The following is a 22,377-nucleotide window of genomic DNA, read 5'->3' as shown; positions in this document are numbered from 1 at the left end:
TTGCACTAAGGAGTTTCAGGTTTGTATAGCTTGCAGCTGCTACGTATGTGTTGGAGAAAATAAAAAGGCAAGACAAGAGTGAGTTTCCACATGCTGCAGGCCAAGACATATCAGCATGAGAATGCTTGGGATGGTAGTTACATGTTGCCAGGCTTATTTGGAGTCTGAGAATGAGCAAGTACCACCTCAGTTACCTCCAGATCAAATTGCCTGGCAAAACTTCAGGTACTCAGGAGTGTCCTTCTGAAGAGGAGCAGGAATCTTGGAGGGGTGGTGCCAGGAAACCTAATGCATTCCATAGGCAGGAGAGACAGGACACTAAGCCAGCATGGAGTAAGGTAGGCCAGGCTCTACAGAAGTAAAAGAGGAAACAGCATATCTGTCCTACAGACATCCCCAAGTTGGGTCAATTGCACTTGTGGTGGGGATTGGGAGCTCCATGGGCACAAATCCAGAGTGAGACTCAACCCCTATGCCTGGGGCTGCAGCACAACACCAGGACTCATCACGGTATGTCAGGATGCAGCTGCTGTGGTGTGGGAGTGGTGGGCTGGCTTTAGCTGAGGACACACACACACACCTGTGGTGCTGTGAGCACCTGTCTGCTCTTAGGGGCAATTCTGCTGGACATGTGATGCAGTGATGGTGAATTATGCTTCTCACTGTGGTTGTTGCACCATCCTTCAGCTTTCAGGTTTGAGCACATCAAACTTTACAGTCAAGAGACACTTTTATAGAAATCCACTCCTCAAGTTTTGACCCACCCCAGGAGTAAGTACTAGTTTTATTTTTATGTCAGATGTAGGGACAAGGAATGTTTCCTGGGACACAGTACCAGACCTGCAGATAGAGCACAAGGACTTTGGCACGTGCTTCTGAGTGCTGCATCTAGCTTTTTGTATAACAAATCAGCTTTCACAGGTGTCAATCTATCTGTCTCCACTCATGGATTAAGACCTGGCAAACCACACACTAATTTGTATGTTTTTCCCTTAAAAAAAAATAAAATAAAATAAAAAACCACTTGTACTGGGAAGTGTGAGTGATACATTCTTGCAGGAGGAAAACAAACTCTCTCTCCAGCAGGCATACTCAGATCCCCAGGGCTCCGAAAGCAACTCACACTGATGCTTTCTTGTTTAAGACAGTTGAGGATTTGAGAAGACTGATTTGAGGCAGGAGCAATGGGGAAAATTCTCTTCTTGCTTTCTCATTCTCTTCTCTTCCATGACTGTCACACAACAGCTGCTGAACAGGCTTCTTCAAAGCCATTATGGCAAATGCAGATTGCATATCACACAACAGGCAGTTGCTTCAAATCTTGACAGGTCCATTCCTTTAATGATACACTGGTTTCAGAGAGGCCATAAAGCTATAGCTATTTTTTTCTTTCTTTTTTTCCCCCACAGCATGGAGCACTGCTTGGAATGAGGACCGAATTAAATAAATTATTTATTTCCTAGAGTGAACAGAGGGAACTTGAGTTACGCAGTTAAAACTCCCTGCTGCTCCTGCTGGTTTCAGGGTAGGTATGTCAGTTTAGGCTACTATGGTGACATGCAGGTGAGAGAAGATTGATGTGGTACTAACAATCCTGCATATTACAAGAACTGGGTAATTCTGTTGGACTGCTGTCTGAATTCGACTGGAAGGCACCTTTGGAAGTCACCTGGTCAAGATCCTGCTCAAATCAGGGTTATTGCAAAGATACTCCAATATGACAGAATGAGTTGGCTGTGGTGGCAGTTCATACACACCAGGTCTCAGCCACGAAGAGAGGATGAGAGTTTCACGAATCAGGCATCATCATGTACTTTACTAGCAGTCAAGGCTGCACAGGTGGTGGATTTTAAGGTGAGTTGAAATCATGTGTGGGAACTCTAAGATGCCAGCTTTGCAGGATCTTCTTGGCTTCTGGCACAACTCTGACCCTTGTGATGTGATGGGTACACACGGCTGCCATACCCTGGTGAAGTCAGCACAGAAATGATAATTTTGCAACCTCAGAGAGGAGTGGGACAATAGTAGAAGTAGACTTGAAGCATAGCCACAAAAAAATCCTGTATTTGAAAGGTGTGTTTGGTCTCCTTTATTGGTATAGGCGTGGAAAGTGCTGGTACAGAATCTTCAAACAAAATCAGTGGAAGATTAGGTTCTGCGGGAATTGACCTTATACAACTAATTTTGGTGTTCTGCAGTAATTAAATAAGTTATCACTACTATAGTGGAGCTACAGGAAGATGAAGCTACTGAGCATACCTAAGTTATAATCCTTACATACAATTATATCAGGGTTATATCAAGAAGAATAAGGGCTAAAGGTGAGCCTCAGTCAGAGAGTGAACAGAAAATAAGCATACTGTATGCTGACTTTTGAATAAATAAATACAAGCTCAAGTAATTTCCTAAGTTACCCAAAGCATCTTTCTGAACTGTGTTTGCAGAGAGGGCTGTTCTCCTCAGTGTATAAAACACAATTTGATGATGGACTCGCATCACAGTATGTCAGTATTTGTGTATTTTTGCTTATTCACTTAGTAAAACTAGCTGAGATCTAATTTAAACAAAACAATTTAAACAAAAATGAACTTTCTTGTATTTTTTTTTCCTCTGGTGATAGCATTTACTGACAATGAGTTCTGCTGTGAAGGCTTTGAGAGTCCAAGTATAAAGTGTAGCTGTGAACTTTGTCATATTCCTGGTAAAAACAGAGAGGAATATTTGGAGGTGTTTATGTTTGCTGGCAAAATACCTCATTTCCTACCGAGAGATGTTTTATCCTTGTAGATTTAAAAATATTTTCTAAGCAACTCTTTCTATTTTATGTATGGCTAATGCCACATCAAAATCCTTAGCCTTCTCCCTAAAGTGCTCGTTCAGCTTGCTTGTCTGTGGTCTGCTTTTGGGGCAGCCCAGGGTCTCTCAGGAGACATGTCTTGGTGGCAGAGTGCCCCAAAAAGGCACATATGAGCCTGAGGTGCAGAACAGCTTCTGATTTTGATTGGCTTCCTTTCATTCCTGTCCTAATCACACCTCCTAGATTAGTATTTATAGTGGGTAAGCAACTTAATGCAGGGATTTTTATGCTGCTCAAAATGAGACTTAATTATACAACATAAAATTTTTGGCTGGGTAGCAGGATGAGGTCTCAATTACAGTTTGGCCACAAAATTTTTCAATATTGTAATCACAACGATCTTTCTGGGAAGAGTAAATTGCAGGCAAAGTATCTTACTGAGAAGAGCACTGTTTTTCTATACCTCATCCATATAAACGAATAATAGTTAATAACATGAATTGAGCAGATTTCTAGTGTAGCTGGCCAAGGCAAGTATTTGTCTTCTGCTGAACACCTTCTGTTGCACTCTGCAAACACAAGCTGCTAGAATGACCTCAGCACTTCTTTAGCTTTTATTCAAAGTCACCGAGATGTTTATGATTCAGTTTCCTCCCCCATCTCAGCAATAAATACCTACACAGCGAAGGCCTGTAAATCTGCCATTCAAGCAGCAAAAACAACAACATGCCAATCCAATAAATGACTCCCTCACATTGTTTTCATTATACAGTGAAGGCTTTTTCTGTGCTCCATCCAAGAACACCATCCTGCAGGGGTTACTTTATAATAAACTAGGGAGGTCCAGCGGAGATGGGCAGCAGATCAGAGGAAAGATAGTGTCATGTACACTAAAGCAGAGTGAAAAAAACTGAAGGCGTAATTATTCATGAGCATTTTCTTAAATCTCGAGTTACCCAATGATTCTGCCACATCCACTTTCCTACACAGTTTATGTTTTTTAGGAAGTAGTCTGTCATAGCTTTATTCATGAATACTTGGATATTCAAGCAGTGCTGGGCACGGTTTGCTATTTTTCCTGCTTTCAGAGTAAGAAAACAAATTATTTGCCTGCCCTTTTTTCACAACTGATCCACAAGTAAGGGATGATCAACCTACAGACAGTTGAAGCAAACTGTTTGTAGGCAAATCATGAACTTATATATGTCTACAAAGAGTATTTCAAACTCTTGTGAAAAAGAAAACCTGTCAGAATGTAAGCCAGTGCATATATCATTTGCAAACTGAAGAAAAGAGTGCTTTCACTGAGCAGTTTGCTCATTGCAATTTGTTCGGCACCAAAGTGCATCATAAAGCAGAGAGGAAAACAATCTTGTAATGCTTTTCTCTAGCAGCAGAAGAAGTAATATTGCTCTGATTTATAAATGCAGCAGAAAGATGGGGTTAAAAAATAATCTAGTTCCACTGTTGCTACTTTACATGTGAAAGCTAGAGTAGATGTGATCTACCAGCATTTTGTTGTTTCCCTATAAATAGATTTTCAACATTTATTTGCCACTTAGGAATAAGGATAAAACACCTGCTGACAATTTAAAAAAAAAAGGGGGGGGGGGTGGGTAGGGAGAAGAAAAAGCCTAGAAATCAAAAAATACTGTCAGATTGGATCAAAGGTTTATGTCCTTGAGGACTTGATTGTCTTCCATGTCTCCAGGCTCAGCCTGTGGCATAGGCAGCCACAGATTTTCCTCCTTCAGAAAAATAGCCAAGTTCCATTGTAGCGCAAAGTTATATAAGCAGTTTTTTACCTACCCCAGGGAAAAGAGGAAGAGAAGGGGACAACCAGAACTGTTTTATTTGTTTGGTGGATTCCTATGGTTTTATTTGTCTGGTGGGTTCCTATGCATAAATGGCTAGATTTAAAAAAAGACATTTGCTTCAGCAGGTATATTTTAAACCTGATGCCAGGAAGAAAATGAAGGCAGTGGGACTGAGAAACGGAGACCTGAGGCACTCCTCTTTGATGGAAGGATGCTGAAATACAATAAAGGGGGAAGGATGAGCAGAGAAAGCAGATGTGATCCTTGGGACAAGATAGAATGGCAGCAATCCTGAAAACAAGACTAACAGAATTCAACACTTTCTGCAGAGAAGTTAACATTAAAAGGAATGCTCAGCCAAGGAAGCTGAAACCAGGAGATCCTGAAACAGGGTGCAGTGTTGGAAGCATGAAAAGAGGGAAAAGGGGGAGGGCAGATGTCTCAAAAATGAGAAAAGCCAAGGCGCTGCAACAAGACAGAAGGAAGATGCCTCTGTACTTCTACAAGGGACCAGTGAGTGCCTGACACAAGTGCGCATCTGCACAAGGAGAAGGGCATAACAGTGCAGGGTGTGACTTCACTGTGGCTCACTGAAAAAAGCAGTTTCCACAAGAAAGGTGCGCACCACAGTGGTTTAGCACCAGCTGTGCTTATTATTATTTTTTTTATATGGGGTTTTTCCTTGCATTGTGCAAAGAAACATAGTTCTGAACAGGATATTGTCCTTCCACTACTTCCCCCTGCAGTTGATGCTGTGTCAGCATCTCCTACCCTGAAATACAGACCATGTTGTAATGGTGCTACACTTAACCAAGTGTCAGAGACAGCAACAAGAACTTCACTTTGATAACTATGCTACCCCTACAACAGTAGGAATAAAGGCCCTTCAAAAAGAGATGACCTGTCTGCTCCTTTGAACATTTTGTCACGAAACAGTGGAAAATCATGAAGCAAGCCATTGGGCAAAGCACAAGGCCTGAGGAACAATGGGAAGCCAGGGGTGACTGCTTTTTCCCAGCTTCAAAGCACCTTGTTGATTGCAGTGCTGTAATAACAGTGCTTCACAGGCAGCTGTGTTCCTCTGTGATGCTCTTTGTGGGAACAAAGGAAAACTAAGGGATGCAGAGCTGTTGCCCATCTTCCTCTCCAGTAAAACACATCCCCAGGGAGAGACAGTCCTATCCCAGGCAGGAATAAGGACTGTCTCCATTTTCCTTATTGCGGGCTGAAAGGTAAATTCTAAGAAGAACAAGATTTGGCATCTTTTAAAAGGCTGGCATCCCAGCTGTTTGAAAATATCCTAACAAAGACAAGGTAACAGCTTTCTCATGTGTCTTTACTCTTGATTATAAACTCCAGTGCCTTAGAAAACAGGCCTATTTCTGCAGGCTTGATTTAAGAGCCATCTCTGGAAAGATTATCTAAGATGTCTATCTCAGGTACTTAGAAAACCTGAAGACAACTCTATGGCAGAGAGCTGGAGTTATCTAACACATCGGGAATACAATCCAATTACACATCTGTTGCAGAAGTGGAGCCAAAGTGGAGTCCAATAACCCTACCAATGTGTTAGCCTGAAGGAACTGTATTCAGCATGTTAAGCGTCTATTTCCCACAGCCTTGTGGCCAGGATGAAGGTTCCTTCAGGCATGGTGGTGAAAAGGTGTGCCTCAAGGGCAATATTGCAGATGTGGCTTAAAGCAAGAGTAAAATATGGTACCTTCAGAGCAGTGTCATTTTGCAGAAATACCTCCTTGCCTAACTGCCCTTGCCAAATACCCAGCCCACCACAGAAGAGGAGAAGCTGGGTAGGGCCAGCACCAAACAAGTGCAGATATGGCATCCGTGGCTACATGGGCAGGGCAGGCTGCAGGTGCACAGCACTGTGGGCAGAGGAGGCAACAGCAACCTAAACCAGGTGGGCAGCCCAAGTCACATCAGGTGTGTTTTGCAGAGACCTCGCTGCTCTTTCTGAAGCCATTAGCAGCCCAGGAATGCACTTTTTCAGGAAATGTATGTATGTATGTGTTTCCCCAAGGACCTTAAAAAGAGGACATAAATTCTAGTGCAAGTGCCATTCATTTAGCTGCTTGTCCCAAACCAAGATAGGGAAGAATTTTGTCAAGCAGTTATGATGATCCTCAACATTGCTTTATTGAAAGCAGGGTAAAATCCTGCGGTCCTAATGCCTCTTTTTTACTTAGCCTTTCTCCAGGCACTTTCCCAAAGAGTAAAAGAACTTCAGGATCTAACTCAAGGATTTTATTTTCTCCCATAAAAACAGGAGAGAATAAGTTTCTTTCCACTCTGAGAATTAGAAAAAGATTTGTAAAGTGTGTCCATGAAAGAAGTTTCCTCTGCAACCCTCATTTCCTGGCCATTGTGAGTCTGTTACTTTTCCACTGATGGGTAGTTCAGTTTCAAGAAACAAAACAGCTCTCAGTCCCTCTGCTGAAGTTTGTTCAGTTTGTATCATAACCAGTCATATAATCCAACCTGCAGCGTCTTGGAATTTCACTGCATCCTTATTAAACAGGGGGGAATGCTTGGTGCATAAATCTTCTTGTGCTTAATTTTGCATGCCGTGGTATTTCTAGACAATTTAGAAATGCTGCACTTAGCCAGCGTCTATTGTCACTGCTGCAGCAGTTTCAGCCTCAGTGACTTGCCTGTTCAAGATATGAAACTGGATCATAGTATCACAGTATCACAGTATGTTTGGGATTGGAAGGGACCTCAAAAGATCATCCAGTCCAATCCCCCTGCTGGAGCAGGAACACCTAGGTGAGGTCTCACAGGAACATGTCCAGGCGGGTTTTGAATGTCTCCAGAGAAGGAGACTCCACAACCCCCCTGGGCAGCCTGTTCCAGTGTCTGTCACCCTCACTGAGAAGAAGTTTTTTCTCAAATTTAAGTGGAACCTCCTGTGTTCCAGCTTGATCCCATTACCCCTTGTCCTATCATTATTTGCCACCGAGAAGAGCCTGGCTCCATCCTCCTGACACTCACCCTTTATATATTTATAAACATTAATAAGGTCCCCCCTTAGTCTCCTCTTCTCCAAACTAAAGAGCCCCAGCTCCCTCAGCCTTTCTTCATAAGGGAGATGCTCCACTCCCTTAATCATCTTGGTTGCCCTATGCTGGACCCTCTCCAGCAGTTCCCTGTCCTTCTGGAACTGAGGGGCCCAGAACTGGACACAATATTCCAGATGTGGTCTCACCAGGGCAGAGTAGAGGGGAAGGAGGACCTCTCTCGATCTACTAACCACCCCCCTTCTAATACACCCCAGGATGCCAAAGTGCTGGCTCATGGTCATCCTGTTGTCCACCAGGACCCCCAGGTCCCTTTCCCCTACACTGCTCTCTGATATGTAATTTCCCAACCGATACTGGAACCTGGGGTTGTTCCTGCCCAGATGCAGGACTCTACACTTTCCCTTGTTAAATTTCATTAGGTTATTCCCCGCCCAACTCTCCAGCCTGTCCAGGTCTCGCTGGATGGCAGCACAGCCTTCTGATGTGTCAGCCACTCCTCCCAGCTTAGTGTCATCAGCAAACTTGCTGATAGTACACTCTATTCCCTCGTCTAAATCGTTAATGAATATATTGAATAATACTGGCCCCAGTACTGACCCCTGAGGCACTCCACTAGATACTGGGCTCCAACTAGACTCCGCACCATTGACTACCACTCTCTGGCTTCTCTCCTTAAGCCAGTTTGCAACCCACCTCACTACTCTCTTGTCTAGACCACACCGCCTCAACTTAGCTGTGAGGATGCTGTAGGAGACTGTGTCGAAGGCTTTACTGAAGTCAAGGTAGACCACATCCACCGCTCTGCCATCATCCATCCACCTTGTTACATTCTTATAAAAGGCTATGAGATTGGTCAAGCATGACTTACCCTTGGTAAAGCCATGCTGACTGCCCCTAATAACCCTCTTATCCTTCATATGCCTTGAGGTGAGATGAGAAATATTATGGCAGCACCAAATTCACATGCTGACCAGGTTCCTCACTGTGAAACACACTGTGGAGGGGGAGAGCAGGGCAGTCAGACTCTACTGTGCCTCCCTTGTGCCTCCCTACATCCATGGGTGTACCCCACCACTAGTGAAGTCCTTGGTCTGGTTCTAGAGCTCTTACACATGCAGAAGGGTTATAGCATTGAACTCCAGCCTTTTATTTACAAACTTTCCAGAAAATGTGACAAACACAGTAAAAATTTACAAAGCAAACTCAAGGGAAAACAAATGTATTTTCCTTCGTCAGTCATCAACAGTGGATTTTTAAGTCTGCTACTTTTATAGCCACATAGGTTTTTAGAGCTATGGGCTGAAAATTTGGGTAAGACCAAGAGAAATATTAACTATTCGTGTCATATTTGAATTAATGACTGAGATATTTTCATTCTCCGAGAAGTGTTCAATATGGAAATGTACCTTCTGGGAACACAAATAGCACACACAATGTACTTGGCAATGATAAACAAATGAAGATTTGCACAGGTGTAATCAAGAACAGAAGAGACAAACCTGTGTGCAGAACTGATTTACAGTCAAATCACTTGCCTTGAAAGCCCAGATTAGAGTGTATGTTGCTAGATTTTTGAATTGGTGTTTCGGTGCTTTTGGATTACCAGGCTTGCAAAATGATGTAAATTAGCTGATAACTGTGGAGTCAACCTTTTAAGGTGGAATTGATTTAAACTCTAACAGTGTCAATGGCAGGGCAGGACAGAGTGGGGTGTGAGTAGTGGCTTACTGCAGGATCTGGAAGCATATCTTCCCAAACACAAACATACAGAACTGCAAGGCATACGAACTATTGAGACAGAAGGTACTGTCCACCTTCATGGCAGTGTGGCTTTTCCAAATAGTGCACAAATAAGCAAAGAATATTATTTACTTGGAGGAATTTGCACTTGCAACAGGGAAGTAAAGACAAAAAACTATTTGGGACTATTGGGGAGTTGTCATAAACTTCTAAATGAACCCAGCTCTGCTATTGCTGACATTGAGAGCTCAGTCACTAAAATCAAAGGTATAACTCAAACTAGATTTCCTGCAACTCGAAAAGCTTACTAATTCTTATCATAGAAACAGACCAGTTCAGTTCTTCACTCCCTCATTGTATCAATCAGCCAAACCTGATTTGAACAAATTTCAGGAAACAGAGAAAGATAGGGAAGAATTTAAACATTATTTGAGGATTTTTCTGTCTTCTTATAATTAATTAATACTCAAAATTTGTATTAACCAGTAGATGTCTCTGCAGCCACCTGAGTGGTGATACACACATGAGGAAAAGAGGGAAGGGAGAGTTTAAAGAGTGAGCATTAGTGAGTGACCTGTTAAAGATTTACTTCCGAAATGTCAAACCTACACAGAGAACTCAGAAAGCAGTCAGAGACTGAGAACATTTCAGCAGCACTCCCTAGGAAGGAAACAGCTTTAGAAATAGTGACATGAATGCCTCAGAACTCTCTGCTATCAGATTGGTTAATAGCAAGCTTATAGATTTGGTGTATTTGTCCATATGTTTGAAATCATTTTTGTTATCAAAAAGGGGAAGTTTGCCTCTGCCATCCTAGGAGTTGATCTGTGACTGTGGAATCATCTCCCACAGGTGGGGGTGACTGTCACAAGCATCACCCGCTCTGCTCCAATGCAAGGCATGCAGCCTCACGATTTCCTTTGCTAGACAGTAACACATGAAAAAATAGTATTTACTCTAGTAAGAGACACTCCACTGTACATCAAATTCCCTCTGTGGGGACAGACTGCACTGAAAAATGAGCCAGATAAGAGTTTTGAGTCATACTATTTAATGTGCTGTGGTAAGGCACTTAAATGTTATGACTATGAGAGCAATAGGAGAAGATATCTGGTAACAAAGCGCATATTTTCTACCACTGTAAACTGATTTGTAAGCCCAGTGAGTTGCTGACTTGCAGTCTAGGGTCTCCTAGTAGTGTAATTTTTATTGAACCCTGCTGATACTCAAGAATGCCTGGCAGGTAGATTTGGGTGGTATCTGTACCTTTGTACATAGGCAGTCCCTCTTGCCATGAGGTTATGCCTGGACAATTGGCTTCTGACTATGGACAACTGAGGAAACACTTTGTAGAGCACAGCAGGAGACAGAAACACTCTGAAGCCATTTTTACTCTTCCTGGGTGGCCCAAGAACAAGTAGAGCTGGCAATTGACTTCAATGCAGCCTGCTATTAGGCTGCTGCAGGAGCACCTCTCCCCTCCTTTCACAGGTGGCATGAAAGGGACATTGGAGGTAAGAAAGGCTGCTGGGTGTAAGTGCAGATGTCGTATCTTTCCCATACCGTGTCAATGCTGTGGGCAGTGGGGAGCACAGGTTGGGGTTGCATGCTGAGAAAAAAAGCCACTGCTCTGCCCGTGGTATATCCTGAGCTGTCAGGCCACATTGCTTTAGCAACTGGGTCTCTGGCAGTAACACCTACATGCATATACAGGCTGCTTTATGGGAGGAAAATATTAACATGTAAATCACCACTTTTGATTCAGTTGTCAGTATACAATATGTAAAAAAGGGCCAAGGTTATCAACTGTCTTCTCTTGACCTTCTAATTATTAATATTCAAGAACCTCATTTCATTCAAGTAATGCAACAGGAAAATCCAACTGGCCTTCTGATTCTGGGCTGAAGGTACAAAACCAACGTGATTCTTCTTTTTTTTCCAAGAGAGGTGGTGGGTTATTCAGTTTGCAGGGCAAAAAGGCTAGAAGGTGGTTGACATCTCTATTATATGATGTATGCTTGTATAAAAGGTTTTTATTTCTGCCTTCCTTTAATTTCCAAGAATTGCATTCTTCTTGTTTTCACTAAGTAGGTAGCAAAATTTGTATATACGTTTTACCACTATTTTATGAAAAGTCACCAGTTCATACCTGTGGTACATGATATACAATGCTGCCACAGGAAAAGTAGCTAGTGTTGTTACAGACCTTCATCTTAATTATGAAAATTTTTAATTTAAATGTAGGGTTGAGCATACAAAAAACAGTTCTAGGCCATCTGTTAGTTTTCCATCTGGACTCATTTGCAAAATACTCTGTTTCCCCCCTAAACACTATTTATAATCTTCCTTGGAAAACAAATATGACTAATCTATGGCACACTAAAGATACCTATTTGCATGCAGCTTTTAACAGAAGTGGCTATATGGTTCAAAGTAGTAACAAAATACATTTATTTTGTTTTGCATGCAGGTGTAAAAGCTCACATGACTTCTACACATTCACCAAAACAAATCTTTTAACTAGCAAAAAGTGAAAATCCTCAAGATGTCTGATTTAAAGGAAAATTTATAAATGAGAAGGAAGAGCTATCATTTTGAAATATCTGACCAGGATTTTTGCAGTGATTCTGAAGTGGCTTGTATTTCTGGCTTGTTTAGTCTGAAATGTCCCCAGAGACCTGATTTCTGAAGATGGGCACTCAGATCATTATAAAGTATCTTGAGCTGAATAACCCCAAATTAGTGTAATCACTGGTCATTTGATCCAAATCTATGTCCCCCAGACCAGGATAATGGGTCTGACTGTACCTGGAAGTAGCAGTTGCAGGGAGCCCACTGAAAGCCCCCTGGGAGATGCATGTGTGAGGCTGATTCCATGCCACCCTCCATGACCTTCTGTGGGTCACTACCAGCATAATCCGGAGCGTGGACAATGGACTAATCTGACTATTGTCTCTCTCTAGTCAGCATTGCAGAGAGGTGAAGGCCTCATTCCCTGCTGGCTAGTCTCTAATTACTCTTTTACAGCTTTGAGTCAGGTATCGTGAAGTACTTTCCTCAAGTCCTCCTTGCTAGCCCTAGCACATTCGCTTTGGGCAAACTCTATTTGAGAGTTTCTGAAGCAGAAAGCAAGGAGAGCTTATTTCAATGACTTCTTAATTTGAAGGGCATCTGCTCAGCCTCAGTAGCATCTTGCTCTCCTTTTCCCCTTCTCTTAATTTTTCAGTGCACTGAAAAATGCCTTCAGACTCCCTTACTTTTCTCTAAAGCACGTTAAAAGTCAAAGGTTAATTTCTCCTGATTAACTTGCATGCAGATTTCTGAGTAAGTTCTTTGCAGCATCATGTGGAATCCTTTTTTTTTTTTTTTTTTTTTTTTTTTGTGTGTGTGTGTGTGACTAAAACTAGAACAATTGTGTTCTAGAAAACACACTTTAAAAGTCTGAAATAAGTTGCCAGACTCCCTGACATTGCTGCTTCAAGCTGTCTCATCATATCTTATTGCTGCTGTCTGTCTGTCTTCCTGCCATCCTTGTCTGATACATTTTAAGTTCCCTGCAACAAACTGTCTTTTTTTGTTTCTCTCATTTTCAGTAGTATCTGGCTTGACGGCATTGTTACAAACTGAAGGTTCTGAGTCCATTAAAATACAGCCCTCCCCACCATCCCAAATCTGACAAAAATACGGTCCCTGACTACCAATTGTGAAATGGACCACACTTGAAAATGTGTAACATCCCATATGCAGAATCCTCACTGTAGCACCTGCAAGATCTGAAAGCTCTATGCAGCAAACCAGTTTTTATTTAATGCTAATAGCAACAAAACGAACCCCAAAATACCAACTATCTTTTTTAATTTCTCCAAGTCAAAGATGAACAAGCGGCTTTGTCTTAGGGTGTTGTATACATTTACAACAAAACAGAAAATCAGAGCAGATGCAGGAGATACGAAAGAGAGATAACATACTGAGTTTAAATTACTATAATGCATACATTAGTAGCTATTTACCAACAATTTAATTAACTTCCCCTCCCCCCCATGCTGTCTCAATTTCAGTTGCTTCAATAGCATATGGCAACTGCAGAGTGCATTTTGAAAACATTACCCCCAAAAAATTTGCACATTTAAGAGCTAGAGGTGGCTCAGAAGCTGGAGCAAATTCTGTGGCACATGGTAAGAAAAGGCATCTGGCTCTACAGGTGAGGCTGAGCAATGTGACACTGAAATGAACCTGGGTGAAACCTGGGACTATGTGGTGTACCCTTCCAAAGGCTTCAGAGTCCTTTCTCTGTGAGGAGGCTTTGGTTCCTGTTGGCTGGTGAAAAGGGAAGGGAAGGGAAGGGAAGGGAAGGGAAGGGAAGGGAAGGGAAGGGAAGGGAAGGGAAGGGAAGGGAAGGGAAGGGAAGGGAAGGGAAGGGAAGGGAAGGGAAGGGAAGGGAAGGGAAGGGAAGGGAAGGGAAGGGAAGGGAAGGGAAGGGAAGAATACGCTAAGGAGGGGACCTACAACGATCATCTAGTTCGACTGCCTGACCACTCCAGGGCTCACTAAAAGTTAAAGACCATTACTGTGGGCATTGTCCAAATGCCTCTTGAACACTGGCAGGCCTGAAGCATCAACCATTTATCTAGGACAGCTATTCCAGTGTTTGACCACCCTTTTGGCAAAGAAATGGTTCCTCATGTCCAGTCTAAACCTCCCCTGGTGCAGCTTTGAGCCATTCTCACGCATAGTGTCACTGGATCCCAGTGATCTGCAGCTTCCCCTCCTCAAGAAGCTGCAGAGTGCAATGTTGTCAGCCCTCAGCCTCCTTTTCTCTAAACTAGACAAGCCCAAAGCCCTCAGCTGCTCCTAAGAGGATCTGCCTTCCGGCACTTCCACCCGCTTTGTTGCCCTCTGAAGCCTGTTCTGGTGTTTCACCTTCACCCTTTTGGTAAGGAAATGGTTCCAGGCTTCTGGAGGGGACCGGGCCAGGTGTGGGACACCCTCCTCAGGAGGCAGAGGGGCTGCGTGCAGCCGTGGGGCTGCCCTCCCACCCACCAGCAGCTTGGCCATCCTCCAGGCCCAGAAGGCGGCAGGCCTCCCCGCTGCACCATTGCATGGTGATGTCAATAAGCTGGTGCACAAATGTTGCTGCACGGTTTTCGAGGGTGGCCGCCAACACCTAGACCAGTAGATCTTTGTCCAGCCCAAAAAGGACCAGGTGGTTCATGAGGAGGCTCTCCACTAGGTCTGCCCACAAACACCAGTTCCCAAAGATCAGCCCCAGCTCCTGGCACACCCAGATCACCAGAGGCTGGAGGAGAGCTGGGTGGTCCCACAAAAGGGATGCCCAGGTGTTGGGCTGGAGGCCACCCAGAGGAGCCCCAGGCACCAGCCCCGTGGGCTGTGCTGGTTGTGCAGCTACAGGGCCACGGTGGCCTTGGGCAGCTGGACAGTCCGGCTGTTCACCTGCCTGGTGGCCGATGACTGACAGCACCACGGATGGTGTGAGGACATGCTCCTCATAGTCGTCGTCTGCCCGCACAGAGTGCTTGATGGAGAAGATCCTCCTCTTGGAGAAGGGGCACTTGGGCTTGCTTTCAGCCCACTGCAGGGGTAGCAGAAGCAGTGGAGGCACGATGTCATGTAGCTGGCCTCCTCCCGGCTGTCCAGGCATATTGAACAGAAGTTGTCCAGCTCCGTGGCTATGTACTCCACATGCTGCAGGGTGCTGGGGATGTTGAGTTGCTCCCTCTCACTGACACTGCAACAGCGGATGTTGCGCTAGGAAGGGGAGAGACACTGGGTCACTGGCTGACCCAGGGAGGGCTGGAAGCCATTCCCAGGTCCCTCAAGAAGGAGACACTCCCAGCTCCCCAAGGCCATGGGTCACCACACAGCTCACCTCTGCTGATGCGAGTGCACCTCCTGTGTGCCCTGGCTGCCCGAACCTGGCAGGGCTGGGGAAAATCCTCTGACAGCTCTGGGCTTCAGCACTGAGAGGTGCAACAAACAGCTTCCCGAGCATGACACCAGCGCCAAAGACCTCACTCAGTCCTCCAGACCTTGCAAACTCACTCAGCTAGAGTGCGGGCACCAATCGGCTGGGTGAGACTCAGCATCCAGATATGAGCAGTGAGGGACGCACCATCACAATCCAGCCCTCAGGGATGTCACGATGGGCCATCCCATCTGTGTAGGGGAGGTGAGGCAGAATGGGAAAGCTACTAGCTATGGCAGAAACCTCTCTTTTCTCTTTCTCATGTAGGAGGAAAATTTTCCCCACAAGGAAGTCTTGGGTTTAATTCAACACTTGTGATGTGAGCACTTTCAGTGTCTGGGATAGTTGGAGGTCAAAAGCACGAATGGCAGAACTTACATTTCTCAGGAGGCCAAGACTGGTCCAAGCAGCTACCCTGTTTGTATGGGTTCAAAGGAAGTGAGTTTGTACTTTAAATAAAAATACAGGATTCAATTCCATTTCAGAGAGACATAATAAAATTCGCATACAGTTAACATGCTGGTCAGACAGTGATAGGCATGAGTTTCAGAGCTTAAAGTGGCCTTTAGGAGCTACAGAGTAAAGCTTCCACAGTGGTTATGGTTAAGTAGAAATGACCTAATTTTCTGAAATTTTAAACACCCAAATTTCTCCCATGAGATTTTCAGGTGCTGTAGACTTTTGAAAATCACATTGCTCTTATTCAGACACCTGTGGCATCAGATACCTGCAAGTGAGTTCTTTGGCAAATGACCTGTTGATAGGTCTATCTTCAAAGTTATTGTTATTTTAGCCTCTGTGCTGGCTACTGCTATACAGATGGTTACTCCTTCTAACAAGATTTTGTAGAATCTGTTCTGGCAATTTCTTCATGATTTAAGTCAAAGTGTTAAATGTATTTAAAATACTTTATAAAATGGCACTTAAAAAAAAATCAGATGGCGAATTCATGGAATTCTTTTTCCTTTTATCTTGCCAAGGTAGAGGAAAATATTCCATGGCAACACAGAAGAAATCACTCACTGATTAACAAAAACCCCAGATTAATTTTTTCACTGTAGCACGTTTAATTTCATTTCATTTACCAATATGTCTATTTCATGTACTTAACTGCTCAACACTTTTTTTTTATTTTCAGTCATTTGTGTTGCTTATAAATAAACGTTTATTAATTCCAAGTGAATCAGCAGCCCATTAACTTTACACAGCCTGATATGCCCGTCTCTGACTTCCTGGGATGTGTGCATATTCAGCAATCAGCAAAGTTTTTTTTTACAAACTCAAGCTTTTGTGGGTACAAAGCAAAAAATAACCACAGTTTCTACTAGCACAAGAAAAAAAGTCATGTTAACAAGTCTCAGAGGACCCAAATACTCACTGCAGTCCTGTAGAGTTACACCTACAAAGCTCCGTTCAGTGCTATGGATTTGCAGCTTAACACCAGTGGAGTTAATGAAGTGGTCAGTCTGTCCCCATATGTTTAATACCGTGCAGAAACAAACATGATTTACACTTCAAAGTTATCAGTACAGTTTTAAGAAATTCTATGATGTCAAAGATTCATTTTCCTAGAGAGGGAGAACCAGCATGACACAGCCTGTTTTTGATATGTTAAAAAAGCATGACTCATTTGTTTGTGTTACATAGAAAGGAAGGAGTTAATTCTGTGCCGGCCATTCCCAAAAGGGACAAATAAGCCCTGCCATCCCACCAGGTAAATCCAATGCAGATGTTATACACATTATTCCCTCAACAGAATTCCTCACAAGCGTTGCACAAGTGTACCTTTCCAGTAACAACCACACAGCTTCCCAAAAGCTGTGCTTTCCCAAAAAACACTTGATTAGGGACACTAAACCTGGAAAGTCAGACTTTCCACTCTGTTGTTTACTCAGTCAAACTGCTGGCAGTCTGGGTTCCTGCTGAAGCTATTTGGAGTTATGCCAGTGTGGGGAAACAGGAGACAGACCAGATCTATCCTAGTGAACTCAACCAGTTTGAGGAAGGGGTGGGAATGGGTTTTATAGAGCTGGGTACAAGCATAATGAGTATATCTCAGATAATGATGTTTTAACTGCCACAGAAAAGCTACCTTCTTCCTTAATTTGAGTATGCTCGTGTTTTGTATTCTGTCTTCTCCTTACCATCATTATTGAACAGAACTGTGCACCCAAAGCTCCAGATAACTCTAATAGGACTCGTAGAGTTAAGGTAAACCCATTGAGTGACTCCATTTTTGAGAACATAAAAAGCATCTTGGGAAAATAAATCTGCATTGGTGGGAAGTCACTTTCCCAATGTGCAATGCCACTAAAGTAGAGGTGACATTAAGGCACCTCCTAAGCTGCTATTTTGGAATCTGGTCATCATCCTAAGCCCTCAGAGTCCCATGGTTGAGGCAGAAACAGAAAAAGGTGCAGCTATTACTGTGGAAGAAAATACTCTTTCAAATAGCTGTTAATGCTTCTTTTCAGCTTTGTAAACTTCTTTACCAAGGCTCTTTTCTGCCCTGAAGAGATCATTACTCCCAGGCTGACATCAGAGGGCAGAGGGGTGCTTGCACAGAGAGGACTCCAAGCAGCATGACTGATGTCGACTGTAAACCAGCAGCAGACAAGACCTGTTCCAGAGCTATCAGTGAGCCACAGGGCCTGCTTAAGGGGCTCAGGGTCAGGCTCTTGCTCACTCAGTGGGTCGAGTAGCTGCAAACCCTTGAGGGAGGTAAGGGGGAAGGGATTTATCTCCGAGATTTGCAGCTTAGTCATTGCAGGGTTTTCTTTTAGATGCAGACTGCCATCACCTGCCATCTGGTGCAAAACTATGGAAGTGAGAACTGGAGTGAGGATGGTTCCTGGCTTTGGCGGGGCGCAAACCAGGGCAGCACATGACTGCAGGAGCATAGCAGGAGAGAGCAGGACATTACTGGTCCTTACTCCTCTCTACAGAAGATGCAGGGTTAAAGTATCCTCCAGCCCTCTCCTGATGCTACAGTGTTCACTCCACCCATTTTGAGAAGACATTGGGCAGAAAACTCTGAACAGCAGGACTTCTCCCCACCCCATCACCTCTCTGTTTACCTCCACCTGGAAGTATCTGTCCTTTCTTTCCCCTTGGTTCCTTGTTTAGCAAGAAGATTTTTTTTTCCCCTTTAATCTGTCACAGCTTCCCTTGACTATAGTTCTGAAAATTAGTCTTCTCCCAGTCAGAACGTGAGCCTGTATTTAAGAGCTGCTTTACATGAACACGCTTGTATTAAAATGTCCTCTGTTGCAACATTCTGATTTATCTATAGGTCTTTATTTTTGGATACTGTTGCTTTTTACAGCTTTTTAATTTATATAGCTATTTGTTTTGGCTGTCAAAACATTTTTAATTTTAATCACTGTGTATCATGCTTCTGGGTATAAAACTGTCAGATAAATCTGAGTATCTGCATAAGCATGTGGGGAACTGCATGTGTTATCACTCAACAATTGCTGGTGGGCAGTTATCAAACTCTGGTCTGGGATCTGTGTTCAACTGCTGCAGAACAGCACTGTTAGGATGAGCTGCTGATCAGTTGTCAAACCACGTGCATTTATGTCCTTGACTCTGCCTAACACAGCAAACTACTCAAACTGCACAGCCTCTCAGCAAAGTAGTGTGCACAGCCAACTTTATGCCAGTCAGTCAATTCCAAAGTACTCATTTGGCAGGACATCCCAGACAATAGATTTGTTCTGATCTTAAGAGAAAAAGTAGCATAATTTCCTGCATTGTGTGGCCAGCAAACAGGTGACTTCTTGTCAGTCCCCAGGAGTAGAAAATTGTGGTTTTGTTTGGCCTTTTTAACAAGGATAAGCCTATTTCTTTGTGTCGTGACTGGAGTCCTCCTTCTCCTACCTGGGAAAAGAAGAGGAGCTCTGCAATACCAGTATCTCTATGCTGCTGACCCCATGCTGTAACAGGGCACCATGAGTGACCACCTCTGCCTGTGCACAGTAGCCTTTCCTCCCTGGCCAAGAGTCTGGCCAAAGACTCACAGCACTGAGACACAGTGTAGGCTGGACTCTGGGCTCCTCAGAGAGCGAGGATCTCCAAGCTGGCAAAGACACTGCTGGCAGATGGGCTGCAGCCACCTGGCACCCTGTGAGCACTATCGTGGCGTTTCACTGACAGACAGCACCAGATAACATGCCCTGCCTGCCTCTGTCTGTCCTGGAGCACAGCTCAGCACAGGTCACTTGGGTCTGCAAGGGCAGCCATTCCTCTGAGGTCAGAACAACCTCAGTCCCTACCAGTATCCTGATGTGCCTGTGCAGCTGGACCATGCAGACACATGAGAGGCTGCATCCACACTGGACTCAGAGGAAGAATAGTGTTTTTCACTGCTGTTTCCTCTCTGGGAAGCTGTCTCTCGCTCAGCTGGTCAGAGCAGGCTTGGGGTTGTCCAGTAATGGCACTCCACCACACCAAACAGGACTTTTCAGATCTCCCTAGACCTTTGAACCAAAGACCTAGGTTGATTACAACCTACAAAAAGTTTTCTCCTCGTGTTTTTCCGGTACCGCACAATAACTTCTGTTCGTATGAATAGTTAGCAACACTTGGTGCTCCTGTCAAACCCCTCACTGCCTGGACAACACAGGGCAGAAGTCCTTGCTTTTTTCACACACTGCCTACCGACCTTGTCTTGCTGTCCCTGTTTCTAATGTTTCCTCTGGTGTTTGTAGGTTAAGCTCCAAAGAGGTGGGACTGCAGTGTCTGTGTACACAGTGCCTGGCACAGTGGAAGAAGCCAGGTTTGTCCTCCTTCAATACAGATAAAACATGCTTTCAAGCTACCAAGCATAGATTGGGTATATCAGTGGTCACTGTCACTCACCACAGCCAGGTATCTGCTGCGACATTTTAGTGACTGTTCTTTCAATTAATCCTGCTGCAAGACACAAAACGAGGCAGATCTTTTAGTACACTTCTGTTCCATTTACTCCTCACTTGCCTCATGTCATGCTTGCAAATATTTTGTTATTTTTGCTATTAAGGATGTATTGTATCACTTTTTAATGAACAACCTATCTGGGAGAATTGCGGTGACCTTTTGATATATCCATGTCTACTTTTTCATTTTGTATCTTAGGTGATCAAATTGAATGAACTTTACTGCCATCTGGAGATGTAGCATTTTCACTTCTGTTTGTCACTCTACCTTTAAATCTCATTAAAGTGCCTCATTCTGGGGTTTAAATAATAAAAGCATTTTAGTGTTTTTACTTACTGTAATGTACTCCTCTCCATCGCGATTAGGTGCAGACATGAAAGTTGTCTCTGGCATCTCATAAGAGTGTTTCAGATTGAACCGAGAAAGCTAATCCACTCAAGGGCAGGCCCCTATCTGGTGGGTGTGCACTGCTTTTAGTGTCAGAAGAGGAGGATGCCAATACACTGCAGTTCCATGCAAGGTCAGACCCAGACCCAGGGGAATGAAGTGATAAGCCACACCCTATATCTGAAACCCATCAGTACCTGGAACTGGAGGACTGCTGGATGGAGTAAGCATCACAGGTAGAGTTTTTGGGTTCGCCTTATTTTCTGCAGCTCTGGTGTTAGCTTTTGTGAAAAGTGTAGTGATACCAAGTATGTGTAACAGGCCACCAGCTAGAACATGCACTATGGGTGTGAATGTCTGCATAAAAATGATACATGATCTTGTAGAAGACCCAGAAAATGCCAAGTCAGACCCTTGTGAAACACATTACTACACTCCCTTGGAACTAAGGACAACATTATTTCACTACAAAAACTACAGTCTATCAAAGGAATCAAGTTTAAAACAAATGAAAGGAGTTGTTTTTTTCATCGAGTAGACAGTAGATCTGTGAAGCTCCTTCCCAAAGGAAGCTGTGGATAGAAAACATTTTATTCCATCAGAGGGAGATGGGATGCATGCTTAGAAGACAGTAGGTTACTCGGCAAATCACATTTAGCTCAGGAAATTACCTGTGCAGAAAATAGATGGAGGATGGGAGAATCCTGAGGATATGGCAGGGGGATATGCTTATATTGTTCTTATGCATTCCTGGGCACCCGCTAATGGCAAATACTGAAGATGAGCTGCTAGGCTCAATGCATCTGTCTTTTGAGACAGCAGAGCCCTTCTCTTCTTATGTTGTCCCTTCATCACGACAAAAGTAACAGCAGGAGGTAAAGGCACTAATACAAAATAGTTGGAGTACTGAAATTATGTATTATTTAAAATTCCTATTATTTTCACTTGACACTTAGATGTTAATTAATTTATGAAATCTCCTGCTCAAAGAAAATAGTAAAAGTAGGATAGTAATTCTGATGTAATTCCACGTAAATATTTTTCCTACTTGGCATAATTAAAAGCACATTTCATCAAATGATTCTATGAAAGCACAATAACCTTAACTCAAACCCTTGCTCAGTACTGCTTTGCACCTGCAGTCATTCTTTCTGGTAATCCTACAGTATATATATCATTAGTTGGAACATCTGTGAAGTTATGTGTCTTTTTTCAAAGAGACACGCTTGTACTTTGATGAGGAAACAATATTAAATACAGGGCAGAGTGAAGGTTATTGTGATAAAAATGTTTTGCTTTGTACTTGTTGAAAAGGAAGGTTGCTACAGTCAGATAAATTATAATCTTGTTTAGGCTCCTGGTTGCTTTAAAGGGCTTGAATCTGAAGGGAAAAAAAAAAAAGGCAACAAGAAATTTCTGCTCTTGAAATACCATCAAGGCCAAGACTTGGATTAAACTGATGTGAGCTGCTTTATTGGCTAAGTTGCAGTTGCAGAGAAAAGAACAGCACATTGAGCAGCATGTCAAGTTCTTTGAAACGCATCCCCCACTTCCCCCGCCAATCTCACTTGATATTTCATGCCCCAGCTGGTAGCTGGAATTGCAGCACCTGTGGTGTTTCAGATGTTGTGCACTGAGTCACGACAAATTGTGTATGTTAAGACACCATCTACACAAGGGACATTTTTCAGTCAA

Source organism: Nesoenas mayeri, assembly GCF_963082525.1.
Source record: "Nesoenas mayeri genome assembly, chromosome: Z".
NCBI lineage: Eukaryota > Metazoa > Chordata > Aves > Columbiformes > Columbidae > Nesoenas > Nesoenas mayeri.
The sequence above is the reverse complement of the archived record's forward strand: the minus strand, read 5'-3'. Positions refer to the sequence as shown.